Source organism: Aquarana catesbeiana, linkage group LG03, assembly GCF_042186555.1.
Source record: "Aquarana catesbeiana isolate 2022-GZ linkage group LG03, ASM4218655v1, whole genome shotgun sequence".
Lineage (NCBI taxonomy): Eukaryota > Metazoa > Chordata > Amphibia > Anura > Ranidae > Aquarana > Aquarana catesbeiana.
The window spans coordinates 431,316,958-431,329,846 of NC_133326.1; the positions used below are offsets into that span (position 1 = coordinate 431,316,958).

At 44.2% G+C, this 12,889-nt stretch overlaps 1 protein-coding gene across 4 annotated transcripts in view; it reads right to left on the bottom strand.

Moving 5' to 3' along the window:
- Positions 1-12,889, bottom strand: part of VDAC1 (voltage dependent anion channel 1) — a 584,928-nt gene that overhangs the window by 82,742 nt on the left and 489,297 nt on the right. Inside the window, exon 9 of one of the 4 annotated variants that reach the window (XR_012242902.1) lies at positions 4,930-5,163. The exons of the other annotated variants lie outside the window; for them this stretch is intronic. The gene's annotated coding sequence lies outside the window, so the exon portion shown is untranslated. The remainder of the gene's footprint in view (positions 1-4,929; positions 5,164-12,889) is intronic. 4 annotated transcript variants of the gene reach the window in all.

Consider the following 12,889-nt stretch of genomic DNA (forward strand, 5'->3'; position numbering starts at 1 on the left):
ACTCTATAATAATAATTCTGGTACCATTTTCTTAAAGGCGGAGATCGACTTTCTTGCGCAAGTGATCACTTTTAAAGCTCTCAGAAGGGCTCCCTGCCCCGGTGAGCAATCAGGTCAGCTGCCCACAGAGAAGAGGAGATCAGAGATGAATGGTCCTGGAAGCGACAAGGGTGTCACTCTCTGGCTCTTACAGCCAGAGAAGCAGCTGATCAAACATAATCTGTGTTTAATAAGCTGCCTTGGAGGGCAGGGGAGACACCAGGGCTCTAATAGGCCAGAGGTGTCTTCATAAAGAGCACCAGTCACTGGCCAAAGCTATCAGAAGGGGGTTTGTTCACCCCTTTGTGCAAGCAATAGTTAAATAAAAAAGGATTAAACAAAAAAAAAAACCTGTGGGCGTAGGTCCAGTATGCATGTATATTGGTGATTACTCCACACATGTGAGGTATCACCGTAAAAGTTGGAGCTCCATAGCTCTGGTTTAACTCTAAAATGATAACCTGTAAAGGCTTTTAAAGCATTTTCTATGGACAATTTTAGGTACTGAACCTTGATGCCATTTAAACAGACATGCACAATTTTAAATCTTGCTTGGTATCCATTTACTCAACACAATATTATCTTTCATATTTTACGAAAAAAAAAAAAAAAAAAAAGGGTATTATATTGTGTTCCCATAAAGGTGTTTCTGGGAAATCTTCCAGGACGGCACACCTGAGAGATGACCTGACAGGAAACACAATCAATAACAGAGGTTAAAATCCCCCGCCCTTCCTCCTGCACCTCAGTTTTGAAAAAGTATCAGCACTACTGGTGCACAAGGGAAATGCTTTAAGAACAAACACCCAGAGGTGGGAAGTAGGCCTGCTGTCCTGGAAGATTTCCCTTAAACACTGCTACCGGTAAGTGTAACTGGTATTTTTCTCCACTCATCTTCCAGGACGACACACCTGAGATGAAGAGCAAGAAACTCAGGCCTACCTTAGGGTGGGATTACTGCCTGTAAGACTTTTCTGCCGAACCCCAGGTCCTGAGGCGACAACAGTTCCACTTTGTAGTGTCTCAAGAAGGTATTCTGGCTTGTACGTGTGGCTGCTCGGCAGATTTGTTCTATCGATGCTACATCCTTCTCTGACCAAGAGGCCACCAGCAATCTTGTGGAGTGAGCTCTAGGGTGAACTGGAACAGGGGAACCTGACTGTTCATAGGCAATGGCCTGTTTGACCCACCTGGCTACCATCTTGCTAGACGCTTGCTCTCCTTTTTCTGGCCACTGAATAAAACTAAGAGGTGATTTGACTTCCTAAATTCTCTTACTCTTTCCAGATATGTCAGGAGACACCGCCTGACATCTAACAGATGAAAACGTTTCTCTTTCTTGTTTTTAGGGTTTTCACAAAATGATGGGAGAACAATCTCTTCTGTGATCTGTGTAAATGAGAGGCAACTTTGGGGAGGTACAGGGGATACTGCCCAAGAATAACTCTGTCCTCCAAAACTAACAAAAAAGGCTCCTTTTGAGGAAAAAATCCCAACTACTGGCACAGTTAGCGGAGAGACTTCTTTCTCCTAGCACCAGCAAGAAAAAAAACTCTCCAGACTTTGGCATATATCTTTCTTGTGACTGGCTTCCTGGTTGCCAATCAATCACAGAGTCTCGGAACATCCTCTCTTCCTTTCAGACCATCAAACAGAAGAACCCTGGGTCGGGGTGACGGACTAGTCCTTACAAGAGTAAATCCTGTTTGGGAGGCGCTGGGGGGAATGCATAAGCTAGATTAAAATCCCAGTGCATCTACCCCCCCAATCCCTGATCCCGATAGGGGGAAAAATACTGCCTCACCTTCCTTTTTCTCCTGCAGGCAAAGAGGTCTTTCTCCAGGGTACCAAAGAGCTGACCTAGCTGAGAAAAGACTTCACCGTTTAGTTCCCACTTCCCTTGATGGAAAGGCTGTCAGTTGAGAAAATCTGCCTTTATATGCCTCTTATGTGGACTGCCGAGATAGAGGGCAGTGTCTCCTCCGCCCAACCTAGGACCTTTAGGACCTTCTGGGGCAGAATAGGTTCCGGGACCTGGTACCACCCTGGTGGTATAGGTAAGATACCATCACCATATTGTCTGAGAGGACAATGTGGAGGTCCTCCAGATGGGCTCCTAATCCCCAGGAAATCGCATCTGTGGTCAGCCTGAATGGGGGACCACTGCTCACAAGGTCGACCCGGCGCTAACCTGTTTGCATCGAGCCACTACTTTAATGATCCCTGGAAGGGACACCTTTTCTTCCAAGGACTCCCTCCTCCTGTCCCACGAGGAGAGCAGGAAGAAGTTCTCTGGAGTGAAGCTGTGCCCAAGGAATGGCTGGGATGCAGGAAGTCATCAGGCCCAAGACCCTCATGAGGTGTCTGCGAGAACATTCTCTGAGGTCTAATAAGGTTGAAACTGCCACAGTTACCCTTGCAACTTTCTCTTCTGCGCGAAACAGCATTTGAGCCCCGGAGGACTTTTCTCGGTGGACGATCCACCCCAAGGTTTCCAGGGTGAGAATCACCTTCTCCAAGTCCGCCCTTAGTTGCTGCGAATGGGCACACACCAGGAGGTCATCCAGGTATGGGATCAGGGAGATCCCCTGGAGGTGAAGGTGCACTATTACCTCTGCTAGTACCTTGGTATAAACCTCTGGGCTTGCTGCCAGGCTGAAGGGGAGGGCTCTGAACTGCCAGATCCATTGACTTGTTAGTATTGCAAACCGTAATAGGGTCTGGTGTTCCAGACCTTCAGGGACATGGAGATAACCGTCCAAGGTCCAGTGTGACCATGAAGACCCCTTTTAAAAGGTGTTTTCGGACACTGTAAATACTCTACTCTCCATGCAGAACCTTTTGTACTGCAGAAACTTGTTTAGTTTTCGGAGATTTAAGATCAGGCGAAACTTGCCCGAGGGTTTTTGGATCATGAAAATGTGGGTATAAAATCCCTGGCAAACCTGATCTGCTGGGACCAGGACAATTACCTCTTGTTCTGCCAATTCTCAGATACCGCCCAGTAGTCCCTCTGAGTTCTAACCGATAACCCCCCTTAACAGTTCTAGAATGTAAGGGCTTCCGGAGATCTGCTCCCACTGAGGCAGAAATTGCGAGAGTCTTCCCCCCCACTTTGAGGCTGACATCCTTTAGACTCTTTACCAGGGGGTCTAGGGATGGAAAACAGGAGACCGCCTTTCTGATTGCCCTTATTGCTCCCCCACTTTTTACCTGAGTCCTTTTTGGATTTGAATTAGCTCAGACTGGTGGGGGGGACACAAAAAACCTTTTTCCCCTTGTTTTTAATCGAGAGGTGGAGACCTGGACCCACCTTCCTTGGCCCGCTTCCCCCTCGCTTCTGGTGGCTTTTGGCCTCTTATTTGCCGCCAACGGGTGTCGCCATTTTGCCGGAAGGGGGCCAGGCCGCCAGATATGATGCCTGTCCTCCACAAAAACATGGCTTGGTTCATCTTGCTTCCGAGTTCCCCGCAATGTGGTTTGCCCCCAGGACTTGCTGGGCAAACCCAGGCTCTCCAGCTCAGCGTGGCTCCGTCCAACGGCTTCACTCCACCAGCGCTCCCCTGCCTGGCTGGGAGAAAACAGAAGGAGCTTGATTTGGTCCAAGGAGTGCCAGGAACAGTTCCCCTGTGCCCAGAGAACTCCTAAGCAGAGAAGACCCCTGCACTGGAAAGCACTCCCTGAAGTGGGAAGCTGCCCTGCATGGATGCGGAGCCCTCCCCGGCCTAAACGCCCAGCCTCCTAGGAAGAGACCATCTGCCCAGGGCATCAGGTCAGTCAAAAAACAACAAAAGTTTTGCAGCACCAGGAAAACACAATCAAGAACTGAGGTGCAGGGGGGAGGGCGAGGGGTGAGGGTTTTTAACCTCTGTTGTTGATAGTGTGTCCTGTCAGTTGGGACCAGTCATATCTCAGGTGCGCTGTCCTGGAAGGTGACTGGAGAATTTTTTTTTTTTTCTGAAAACAGAAAAACTGAACAAATATCACAGGACATAAAAAGACTGCAATAGCCACCATTTTATTCTACAGGGCCTCTGCTTTCAGAAAATATATATAGCGTTTGGGGTTCTAAGTAGTGTAAAAGTTCTAAGTAGTGTATGTGCAAAACATCATAATTGGCCCGGACACCTAGTGGTTAAAGAAGAACAGCAGGCAAAGTAAAAAACAAAAACAAAAAAAAATGTCATACTCAGCTCCCTGCTGCAGCGACACCCCCCCCCTCCAGCTCTAGGCCTGAGAACTGAGTGACTGTCTCAGGCGTGCAACAGCTGCTGGTCAGGCATCTGGTTGAATCCCGACATTGTCAGAATTCTTCCATAACCTAGACCAGCTCTGTGACGTCAGCCAACAGCACACTTTAGCCCCCTGTTGGCTGATGCTGGGTTACAAAAGAGCACAAGTGCATTCCTGTGATCCATAAGAGAAGTATAGCAGAAAAACGACCAACTCTCCTAGGAAAAAGCCGTGCCACATCCAATAATTCAGTATCATAAAAACAGCGGGTTCCCCTAAGTGGACTTTCCTGGCACTTGCACAAAAGTAGAAAATGTAGAGAAGTACAAACTAATATAAAGTATAAAAGAATATTTTTATTTAGTAAAGAGATACATTTGCTAAAAACAATGTGGATATCCTAGGTAGCATGGTAGTAATACATAAAAAACATGATATACATCAAACAGTAAGCAATGATGGGATATACAGAGAGACTCTTTTCAAGCCCGACGCGTTTCGGGGTGCTTAATATTTTTTCAGTCCTTCTTCAGAAGGCACGATTGAAAAGAGGGGTTCAACTGGATTAAATGAGAAAAGTGGTGCATAAATCAGATGTTGTAAAGAACTACCACTGGATAGCTATTTGAAAATTTAAATGATCACTTGATCACCTACCTGGAAGAGTTTCACTGGTTACTCTGAAAAGGGTTTTTTTTAAAAGACCACACGAAAAGGCAAGATGGGATGGTGGGCAGTTGTAGTGTAGTGGGTACGGGTGCTGTTCTTAGGCGGTTAAAGCTAGGTGTTAATGAGCAGTAGTCTCCACGAGAGGATATACAGGTTCGCCTATCCTGCCCGACCCGGGCGCGCATAGTCCGAAGCGATATACTGGGGTCGAGAGAGGCAACCCTAAAAATAAAAAAATTAAGGTACTATGAGTATAAAAAGGATCCGTTATGAATGCCTTAGGAGAAAGTTAGGGGACAAACTGATATGAGGGAAACTTGAAAAGTGGAGTGTGTATTCAAAATACTTAATGTATAAGCAATATTTTTAAAGGCTCATTGCAGAGAAAGTATACTTAATATATGCCAATGAGTATAAATCTTGTATGGCTTGTAATGCTCAGGGTACTTAATGTATAAACAATGTTTTTAAGAGCTCATTGCATAGGGAGTATATTTAGTGTGTGCCAATAAGTATACAGTTTATATGGCTTATAAACAATTGTGTAGTTCCATATTGAGGAACTTTAGTTAGTAGTAACAAATTTCACATAAAGATGCTGCTACCAAAAAATAACATATCAGGGGGTAATACAGGGGTGAGTGAAATATGGTAAGTATGTAGGAAGTGAGTCTGATGCTAGATTTAGCCGCATATACTGTGTCTAACTTTCAATTAATCCAGATGAACCCCTCTTTTCAATCATGCCCCTGAAGAAGGACTGAAAAAATATTAAGCACCCCGAAACGCGTCAGGCTTGAAAAGAGTCTCTCTGTATATCCCATCATTGCTTACTGTTTGATGTATATCATGTTTATTATGTATTACTACCATGCTACCTAGGATATCCACATTGTTTTTAGCAAATGTATCTCTTTACTAAATAAAAATATTCTTTTATACTTTATATTAGTTTGTACTTCTCTACATTTTCTACTTTTGTGCAAGTGCCGGGAAAGTCCACTTAGGGGAACCCGCTGTTTTTACCATAAGAGAAGTATGGCCAAAAAAGCTCTGGCCATACGTCTCTTTTTTAGCATGATTTTCATATACCCACTTGTTAGAATTGCTAATTAACCACTTATCGACCGGGCCATAGCCGAATGACAGCTACAGCGCAGTTGGCTTATTCTGGGAGGGCGTACAATGACGTCCTCCCAGAATCCTGCTTCCCATTTTCCCCCTGGGGTGCGCACACGGGAATGTCCATGATCGCCGGGTCCTCCGCACCCGTCGCATCATGGATCAGGGTAAAGGGCCAATGACAGCAGCCCTTTACCACGCGATCACTTGTCAACAAACCGGCGCATGTCCGGTTCAGCTCTCTCCTCACACGCTGCACACACCGATCAGTACAGCGTGCAAGGAGAGGAGGGAGACCGCAGCAGTACTCACCCGTGCCTCATTCATGCCCATCTGTGCCTCATCCATGCCCATCCGTGCCTCATTTATGCCCATCTGTGCCACATCAGTGCTCATCCGTGGTCATTCATGCCACATCAGTGCTCATCTGTGCCACATCAGTGCCACTACAGTGCTTATCAGTGCCCTACAGTGCCTCACAAAAGTGTAATAGGAAGTCAGGAAATTCAATTTGTAAATTTTATGCCTCTAGAGCACCTGACGGTGCCTGCTGAATGTTAGGCCTCTGTATGTGGCCAGGCTGTGTAAAAGTCTCACACATGTGGTATCACCATACTCAGGAGTAGCACAATGTACTTTGGGGTGTCATTTTTGCTATGTACATGCTATGTGTTAGAAATATGTTACAAATGGTCAACTTTGTTAAAATAAATAAATAAATAATTTTCTTTCCACATCTTCCAAAAACTTGTGGAAAAAATGACATGTTCAAAAGACTCATAATGCCTCATAGAATATATGTTGGGGTGTTTGCTTTACAAAATGGGGTAATTTTGTGGGCATTTTCATTGTCCTGGTGCTTCAGGGCCTCCAAAAGTGTGATAGGTTGTCAGGAAATTATATGTGTAATTTATGCTCCTAGAATGCCTGGAGGTGCTACTTGCATGATGGGCCTTTGTATGTATATATAATGTACTGACGGCCTATCTCATTTCTTGAGACACCAACAAGCCAGGACAATACAAATACCTCCCAAACGACCCCTTTTTTGAAAGCAGGTAATCCAAGGTATTTAGTAAGGGGCATGGTGAGTTTTTTGAAGTTGTAATTTTTTTTACCACAATTCTTGGGAATATGAAGAAATATTTTCCTTTTTTTTTTTTTTTTTTTTTTTTTAACACAAAATTGTCATATTAACAAGTTATTTCTCACACACAGCATATGCATACTTACAATTACATCCCAAAATACATTCTGCTACTCCTCCCGAGTATGGCGATACCATGTGTGAGACTTTTACACCGCCTGGCCACATGCAGAGGCCCAACATCCAAGTAGCCACCTTCAGGCATTCTAGGAGCATAAATTATACATTATACATACGTCTCTAGTGTGAGACGTCACCAATGAAACATACGGGCGTAGGACGAGTTGGAGACAATAAATTGCTCTGCAAAGAGATTTGTTTGGTCCACAATATACTGCAGCAAATCTTGTGGGAAAAACAAATAAAAATCTGAGAAAAATTGGTAGTGTTGGGCTGCACACCTGGCTGTGCGGTGAAAGGAGGGATTGTAGCTGACCCTGAGCTGGCAGGCAGCCATAAGGGGTTTGCCAAGGCATCGGGAAGGTAGGTTTGGGTCCAGATTCTTCGGGTTTGGTGAGTTATTCCAGTGCTGGTACTGGGCTCCTCTTCCTGGCGTCTAGTTCCATTTGTGTCTGTGCTGTGTTGGGGTGTATATTGCTGCTGGTGGTAGGCAGGTCTTCTGATCTTGTTTTACTCATTCTTTTAGGAGGGACAGTTTCCTCCTCTGATTCAGTCCCCGATTTACTACTCTCTACTGGCTCGAATTCCGAACCAGAATCTGATAAGGAGAGCTTCCCGCTGCTCTCATCATCCGACAATAGTAAGCATTTTATATGCCTCCTCAGATGTAAGAAATCTTTTGAACATGGTGGCTGGTACTGACGGGCTGTGTGACAGATCACTGGTGGCGGTACGGATGGGTTGTGTGACAGGTCACTGATGCTGGTACTGATGGCCGGTGTGACAGGTCACTGATGCTGGTACTGATGGCCCATGTGACAGGTCACCGATGCTGGTACTGATGGCCTGTGTGACAGATCCAGATGGGCTGTGTGACAGATCCCTGGTGACAGGTTCTCTTTATTGGGGGGGGGGGGGGGGATGCACAGAAAAGTGTAATACAGTCAAACAATAAATCACTCACTGATCCCTGCTCTCCTCCTCATACGATCAATGTGTGAGGAGAAGAAGCCGGGATCTTCTGGCAACAGCTCTTCTGTTTACAGTTGTGACTGCCTGTGATTGGACACAGCCAATCATGTGGAAAACAGCCAATACTATTGGCTATTTATCCTGATCAGGAATGATGCTATGTTCAAGCGACACATGTCCTCCCCGATCTCTGTGGGGGGGGGGCGCATTAGTGGCGCATCCTGCTGGACAACATATGACGCCCAGTCGGGATAACTGATCCCCTGCTCGGCCATCATTCTGTCATAGGCTGGGAGGGATGTTGTTAACCTTCATTGAAAAGCCTGGATTTTTAATTACTACACTATGCATTCCCCCTTTATCTCTCCCTTTTGCTGAGCCCACTGTTGAACATCTTGGTTGTATGGTAACCCATCCAGGAATCTTTGCTCCTGATATCCATCCCATGGTGATACTGAGATAAAGTGCAGCAAGACCCCCATCTTGGGGTCACAGTAGCTGGTAAGCAGCTTGAGAGTTGGGTATGCACTTTTGGGTGTGAAGATTTTGCTATCCACACTGAAATAGGGATTTTTTATTAATACAAGTATAAATTAACTTTTTGCACAAGAGCACTTCTCTTAGTTTTTCTGATTGACTGGATAATTTATGAATGTTTACCATATTTTTAATTTACAGTTTTTGATACACAGGTACTCCTCAACTAACGACAAGGTTCCGTTCCAATGACCAAGTCGTTAAAATAACTGGTTGTTGAACGAGGAGTCGCAAGAAATCAATATTGTAAGCATTTTAACTACTGTACTGTATTGTGAAAAAAAGGTCTAAACACAAAACTCCAGCTCAATAAAGTTGTTTTAATTTGCATAAGTACAGAAGACAAATGAAAATTCTGTACTGTACAATACAATGATGTACAACACTTCGTTCAGGTGGGGAGAGCTGTTCGTAAGTCCAAGCAGCCATTAAACAGGTAAGTCGTTAAACATTCATATACAGATACTCCTCGTTTTACTTGATTAATTGTTATGAAGTTATATAATAAGCTATACTCTTCTAGCCAAAAGTTATTTGTAATGAAAGACAACTTTTCCATCTACCTACATGCTCATTAACCACTTGCTGACCAGCCGCCGCAGTAATACTGGCAAGGTGGCTTGGCTGCGCGAATCGCTCAACTGGTACAACGGTTCGTGTGCTAGCTTCTGTGGGCACGGGCACCGATTGGCTAGTGGGAGAGCCAATTAGCGGGTCAGGCGGACTCGATGTCCACCGGGGGTGCACACGATCCCTTCCCTGCAGAGACAGAACGGGGATCTTCGGAAGTAAACAAAGCAGATCTTCGTTCTGACGGGATGACACAGATCCTGTCTTTCTGCTATGCAGGAAGATGGATCTCTGTGTTTTCCCAGGCAGCCCATCCCCCATACAGTTAGTAAACACACCAAGGGAACACATGTAACCCCTTGATTGCCCCGGATATTAACCCCTTCCCTGCCAGTGTGATTAGTACAATGTCAGTGCATATTTTTAGCACTGAACACTGGTTCCCAAGAAAGTGCCAAAAAGGTCAGTTAGGTGTCCGATCCATCTGCTGCAATGTTGCAGTCCCGCTAAAAATCACTGATCACCCCCATTACTAGTAAAAAAAATAAAAATGCCATAAATCTATCCCTTATTTTGTAGACGCTATAACATTTGCGCAAACCAATAATACATGCTTATTGTTTTTTTTTGTATGTAGGAGAATACATACAGTATTGGCCTAAATTGATGAAGAAATTAGATTGAATTTTTTATTGGGTATGTTTTATAGCAGAAAGTAAAAAAATATAGTTTTCTTCAAAATGAACGGTCTTTGTTTATATCGCAAAAAATAAAGACCGCAGAGGTGATCAAATATCACCAAAAGAAAGCTCTATTTGTGGGGAAAAAAAAGGACATTTTTTATTATGGTACAATTTCACACGACCATGCAATTGTCAGTTAAATTAACGTAGTGCCGTATCACAAAAAATGGCCTGGTCATTAAGAGGGTAAATCCTTCCGGGGCTGAAGTGGTTAAAGACAGCCCATACACAATCAAATTTTTGGTCTGAAAATTATAAGGCAGTGTACTTTGTTTTTAGTAAGTGCATTACTTTACATTAAAACCTTTTAAACTTATTGCTGCACTTAGATCTGGCGCTGCTTGTCTTGCTTATGTTAAATAAGGGCATTAGCCAATGTATCCCATTGGGTAATACATTTAAAAGAGTGAACACAAGTCCTGGATGGCTTAACGCCAATGTAAAAATGCATATAAAAGCAAAGGAAAAGGCCTTCAAAAAATACAGGGTTGAGGGATCATCATTAGCATTCAGACATTATAAGGAGTGCAACAAGAAATGTAAGGCTGCAATTAGGGCGGCTAAGATAGACATAGGCGGAGGAAAGTAAAATAAATCCCAAGAAATTCTTTAAGTATGTAAACAGTAAAAATGGGAGGACAGACCATATTGGCCCCATGAGGAAGGTCATCTGGTTACAAAGGATGGGGAGATGGCGAAGGTATTGAATTTATTCTTCTCAGTCTTCACAAGGGAATCGGGGGGCTTCATTAACCAAAACTGCAGTGTTTATCCTCATGACACATCACAGGAAGCACCTCCATGGTTAACAGAGGACAGAATTTAAATTAGACATGGAAAACTTAACATTAATAAATCACCAGGACCAGGTGGTTTGCACCCAAAGGTACTTAAGGAACTCAGTCAAGTAGTTGCCAGACCATTGTTCCTAATTTTTACTGACAGTCTACTGACTGGAATGGTACCAGCTGATTGGAGAAAAGCCAATGTAGCACCAATATTTAAAAAGCGCCCAAAATACATCCCTGGGAATTACAGACCAGTTAGCCTAACAATAATATTCAAGCTGTTGGAGGGGATGATAAGGGACTACATACATGATTTTAGTAATGAGAATGGTATCATTAGCAGTAATCAGCATGTATTCACGAAGAATCGTTCTTGCCAAACCAATCTATTAACCTTCTATGAGGAGGTGAGTTGCCATCTAGATAAAGGAAGGCCTGTAGATGTGGTGTATCTGGATTTTGCAAAATAATTTGACACAGTTTCCCATAAATGTTTACTGTACAATATAAGGTCAGTTGGCATGAACCATGGAAATAAGTACATGGATTGAAAACTGGCTACAAGAGCAAGTTTAGAGGGTGGAGGATAATCGGGAGTATTCGGGAATGGTCAGGGGTGGGTAGTGGGGTCCCCCAGGGTTTTGTGCTGAGACCAATCCTATTTAATTTGTTCATAAATGACCTGGAGGATGGGGTAAACAGTTCAATCTCTGCATTTGCGGACGATACTAAGCTAAGCAGGGCAATAACTTCTCCGCAGGATGTGGAAACCTTGCAAAAAGATTAATGGGGTGGGCTACTACATGGTAAATGAGGTTTAATGTAGAAAAATGTAAAATAATGCATTTAGGTGGCAAAAATATGAATGCAATCTATACACTGGGGGGAGAACTGGTGGAATCAAGGATGGAAAAGGACCTGGGGGTCCTAGTAGATGATAGGCTCAGCAATTGCTTGCAATGCCAAGTAGCAAACAGAATATTGACATACATTAAAAAGGGGATTAATTCCAGAGATAAAACAATAATTCTCCCACTCTACAAGACTCTGGTCGGGCCGCACCTAGAGTATGCTGTCCAGTTCTGGGCACCAGTCCTCAGGAAGGATGTACTGGAAATGGAGCGAGTACAAAGATGGGCAACAAAGCTAATAAAGGGTCTGGAGGATGTTGGTTATGAGGAAAGGTTGCGAGCACTGAACTTATTCTCTCTGGAGAAGAGACGCTTGAGAGGGGATACGATTTCAATTTACAAATACCGTACTGGTGACCCCACAATAGGGATAAAACTTTTTCGCGGAAGGGAGTTTAATAAGACACGTGGCCACTCATTAAAAATAGAAGAAAAGAGGTTTAACCTTAAACTACGTAGAGGGTTCTTTACTGCAAGAGCGGCAAGGATGTGAAATTCCCTTCCACAGGTGGTGGTATCAGCGGGGAGCATCAATAGTTTCAAAAAACTATTAGATAAGCACCAGAACGACCACAACATACAGGGATATACAATGTAATACTGACATATTATCACACACATAGGTTGGACTTGATGGACTTTTTTCAACCTTACCTACTATGTAACTATGTAAAATAGTAAAAGTGGGATAACTATGAAGCCATATAGTAGTCATGAAAATTGGGGGGCGCTGCTCCCTCAGGTGAAGGGTTTTTCAGGACTGTGCGGGGTAGTTTATGCCTACCATGGCACCAAAGAAATTCAAACTAGATTCTAGTGTTTTAACCACTAGCCGACCAGCGCACGGTGATGTATGTCGGCACAATGGCACAGCTGGGCAAATGGGCGTACAGGTACGTCCCCTTTAATTCACGGCATTGTGGGCACGCGCTCGCCGCGTGACCGTGCCTGCGGGTCCCGCGGACTCAATGTCTGGCGGGGGCCTGCGATCGTGTCACAGAGCAGAAGAACGGGGAGATGCCTTTGTAAAGAAGGCAT